Source organism: Nematolebias whitei, chromosome 1 (assembly GCF_014905685.2).
Source record: "Nematolebias whitei isolate Nwh7 chromosome 1, NemWhi1, whole genome shotgun sequence".
Lineage (NCBI taxonomy): Eukaryota > Metazoa > Chordata > Actinopteri > Cyprinodontiformes > Rivulidae > Nematolebias > Nematolebias whitei.
The window spans coordinates 42,559,975-42,563,994 of record NC_056498.1 but is presented as its reverse complement, the minus strand read 5'-3'; the positions used below and the strand labels follow the sequence as shown (position 1 = coordinate 42,563,994).

The 4,020-nt window shown below is 39.2% G+C and overlaps 1 long non-coding RNA gene across 1 annotated transcript in view; it reads right to left on the bottom strand.

Annotated features, from left to right (window-relative positions):
- LOC119410584 overlaps window positions 1-3,115 on the bottom strand; it is a 47,511-nt gene extending 44,396 nt beyond the window's left edge. The window contains exons 1-2 of the long non-coding RNA XR_005186857.1: window positions 3,068-3,115; window positions 267-389 (exon numbers count right to left, since the gene is read on the bottom strand). This is a non-coding gene — a long non-coding RNA (uncharacterized LOC119410584). The remainder of the gene's footprint in view (window positions 1-266; window positions 390-3,067) is intronic.
- Window positions 3,116-4,020: the final 905 nt, after the last annotated feature.

Sequence of the window (4,020 nt, the reverse complement as noted above, 5' to 3'; positions counted from 1 at the left end):
TCCATTGTTAGGCTGATGGTCCTTCTTGAGCATGTGAGCAGCTGGTTCTGGTTGTCAGCAGCAAAACTGGTTGATCCACTCTGAGAAGGTGCTATTTTTATAAGACTGAGTTTCTAGCAGCTCCTCAGATTGAAGAAGTCCTTCAGATGAAAGACGAAACGTATCTACAGTTTTTTGTTTTTTGAACCGGTCCAGAGGAACTGACTTAATAATCCAGGTAGAAAAATCTAAAATAATTGAGCACGCATCAGGATAATCAGACCTACCCTTTCTTGAAAGCACCTTGATGTTCCAGTCCCTTAGGATGCAGATCCTGAGGTTCACAAGGTTCTCCAGATCTTTGATTGGAGGTCTGCTCACATCTCCTGTATCAGTTGGAGCTGTTGGAGCTGAGAATCGGGGAGAATATACAGGTGCTTGTCATAAATTAGAACATCATGAAAAAGTTGATTTATTTCAGTAATTCCGTTCAAAAAGTGAATCTTGTAGATTATATTCATTCATTACACACAGACTGATATATTTCAAATGTTTATTTATTTTAATGTTGATGATTATAACTGACAACTAATGAAAACCCCAAATTCAGTATCTCAGAAAATTAGAATATTGTGAAAAGGTTCAATATTGAAGACACCTGGTGCCACACCCTATTCAGCTGATTATCTCAAAACACCTGTAAAGACCTTTAAATGGTCTCAGTCTAGTTCTGTAGCTACACAATCATGGGGAAGACTGCTGACTGGACAGTTGTCCAAAAGACGACCATTAACACCTGCACAAGGAGGGCAAGACACAGAAGGTCATAGCTAAAGAGGCTGGCTGTTCATAGAGCTCTGTGTCCAAGCACATTAATAGAGAGGAGAAGGGAAGGAAATGATGTGGTACAAAGAAGTGTACAAGCATTAGGGATAACTGCACCCTGGAGAGGGTGGTGAAACAAAACCCATCCCAAAATGTGGGGGAGATTCACAAAGAGTGGACTGCAGCCGGAGTCAGTGCTTCAAGAACCACCACGCACAGAAGTATGCAAGACAAAGGTTTCAGCTGTCACATTCCTTGTGTCAAGCCACTCTTGAACAAGACACAGCATCAGAAGCGTCTCTCCTGGGACTGCTGCTGAGTGGTCCAAAGTTGTGTTCTCTGATTAAAGTAAATTGTGAATTTCCTTTGGAAATCCAGGTCCCAGAGTCTGGAGGAAGAGAGGAGAGGCACAGAATTCATGTTGCTTGAGGTCCAGTGTCAAGTTTCCACAGTCAATGATGGTTTGGGGGTCCATGTCATCTGCTGGTGTTGGTCCACTGTGTTTTCTGAGGTCCAAGGTCAATGCAGCATCAACCAGGAAGTTTTAGAGACTTCATGCTTCCTGTTGCTGACCAACTTTACGGAGATGCAGATTTCATTTTCAAACAGGACTTGGGACCTGCACACAGTGCCAAAGATACCAGTACCTGGTTTAAGCACCATGGTATCCCTGTTCTTAATTGACCAGCAAACTCACCTGACCCTAACCCCATAGAAAATCTATGGGTTACTGTGAAGAGTAAGATGTGATACACCAGAGCCAACACTTCAGAAGAGCTGAAGGCCACTATCAGAGCACCTGGACTCTCAGAACCTGAGCAGAGACACAGACCGATCCACTCCATGCCACGACACATTACTGCAGTAATCCAGACAAAAGGAGCAACAACTAAGTACTGATGCTGAACATGCTCATACTTTTCAGTTGGTCAACATTTCTAAAAATCCTTTTTTCATTGGTCTTAATATTCTAATTTTCTGAGATACAGAATTTGTGGTTTTCATTAGTTGTCAGTTATAATCATCAACATTAAAAGAAATAAACATTTGAAATATATCAGTCTGTGTGTAATGAATGAATATAATGTACAAGATTCACTTTTTGAATAGAATTACTGAAATAATCAACTTTTTCATGATATTCTCATTTTATGAGCAGCACCTCCCAGGTCACAGATACTTGTTTCATAAAGTTCAGACACATACTCGTCCAGACAAAAATGTGTTCCAGGTCTCGTTGTCCTGAGAAGAACAATGACCCCAAATCTGGGCACGAGTTTAAACCCACTTCTTGTAGATCAGCTTTTATCTGACTCTCCTGGACTGTCACAAACTCTTGACTTTCTGTACAATACACACAATTTGGCCTAAAAAGGTTTTACTTCAAATGCAAACTATTATAAAAAATAGAAAAATGTATATTTTTTAAATTAACTTCAATAAAACAACTCCGAATGATTACATTTTTCTGTGTAATAAAATCTATTTGATTTTCTTTGTATAAGGATTATCAACTTGTGTTCTGAAGTGTTCGAAATGTTGGTCAAACAAATTCCATTAGTTTTCTTGTTTCATCAGCAAACTAAAAAAGAACTACAGAAAGTGTTTGAGTTTTGTTAAAATGCAGTGAAAGAGAATACTTACGCTAAAACAACGAAGGTCATGCTAAAAGTAGAAAAAATGCCAGCTCCAAACTAAAAGTAGCAAAGTGCTAGCTACAACAAAACACTAGCTGAACATTTAAAATAGAAAAAGTTGAGCTAAAAACTAAATGTCTAAATGGCTAGTTAAAAGTAGCATAAGATTTTAAAGACGACAATGTTTTAATGAAAATTAAGATTATTTCTATATATTTATACATAAAGTTAAATATTATGAAAAGTAAAAACGTCAAAGTCAAAAGCCAAACCACGCATCGCCTGGATGAGCTAATGTTTTGATGTATGGCAAAGAAGCAGAAGTACTTAGATTTCTAAAATCATGAAAATAAATTAAAACAAAAAAAACAACTGTGTGAATGTTGCTGCATCATTGACACGAATAAACATCAATAAGAAGAGTTTGGGTCTCCAGAGTAGATCCCTGTTGTACACCACCTTTTCTAAACTGTATTTAAAGTACAAGTATATGTCATCTCTGGCTTCATGATGAAAATATATTTTATAGAGCAAATCTTGAAAATAATACAGAATATATAACTTTTTTCAACTAAATTCAACAAAGCTGGTTATGACAAGTGAGATATCATGAGCTAAAGCCGTACCAATTTCATACGTGTGTTGTTCCTCCTTCAAGGGTATTTCACGTCCTCCGGCTTCACAGACAGAGTACAGTTCCTGATCATCTGGATCACAGAGAAAAGTAGAACAAGAGCAGATCAGAACTTTAGGTCATGTTAGGAGGCCTGGCAGGCCCACAAGTGGAAGCTTGAAGAAAACTTCTGCTTTTATAGAAGACCTCATTTATGAGACACAAACATCATGGACAGTCTTCATATGATCACAGTGTTCAATTCAGTTCAGTTTATTTATAAAGCACCAAATCACAACCAAGTTGTCTCAGGGACTTTACAGGAACATTCACATAAAATCCAGTTAGTAAAGTTCTCTATCTAAGGAATCCAGCAGACAAGATGAATCTTGGCTTCGTTGCAGTCTCCCATCCTGAGCAAGCACAGTGGAGACAGTGGAAAGAAAAACTCCCTTTAACAGGAAGAAACCTCCAGAAGAACCAGGATCAGGACAAGAGACCATCTGCTTTGACCGGCTGGTTGAGAGGAGAGTGTTCAGCAGGAAGTGATCGCTGACAGACTGCTTATGAGAACAGGCATCAGAGGTCAGTCTGAGGTCAACCTGCTGGTCGCAGGACTGGATCGGACCAGGCACGGACCCATACCAAGTTGGGACCAGTGTATCCCTATGGAGGCCATGATGTGTTAACCAGACATGTTCTCAGATCCTCCCTCACAGCTGCAGCAGCTGGAAGGAATGGAGCTGTAAATATAGAAGCTGTCATCCTGATGCATGCTCAATAATCCAGGTAGAAAAATATAAAAAAAGTTCAATCTGGTCCTCTGGACATTCAAAAAAACAAAACAAAGCAAATCAACAAAAAATGTAGAAACGTTTCGTCTCTCATCCTGAGGACTTCCTCAGTCTGAGGTGCTGTTTTCAGCTCAGTCTCTTAAATAGCACCTTCTCAGAGTGGATCAACCAG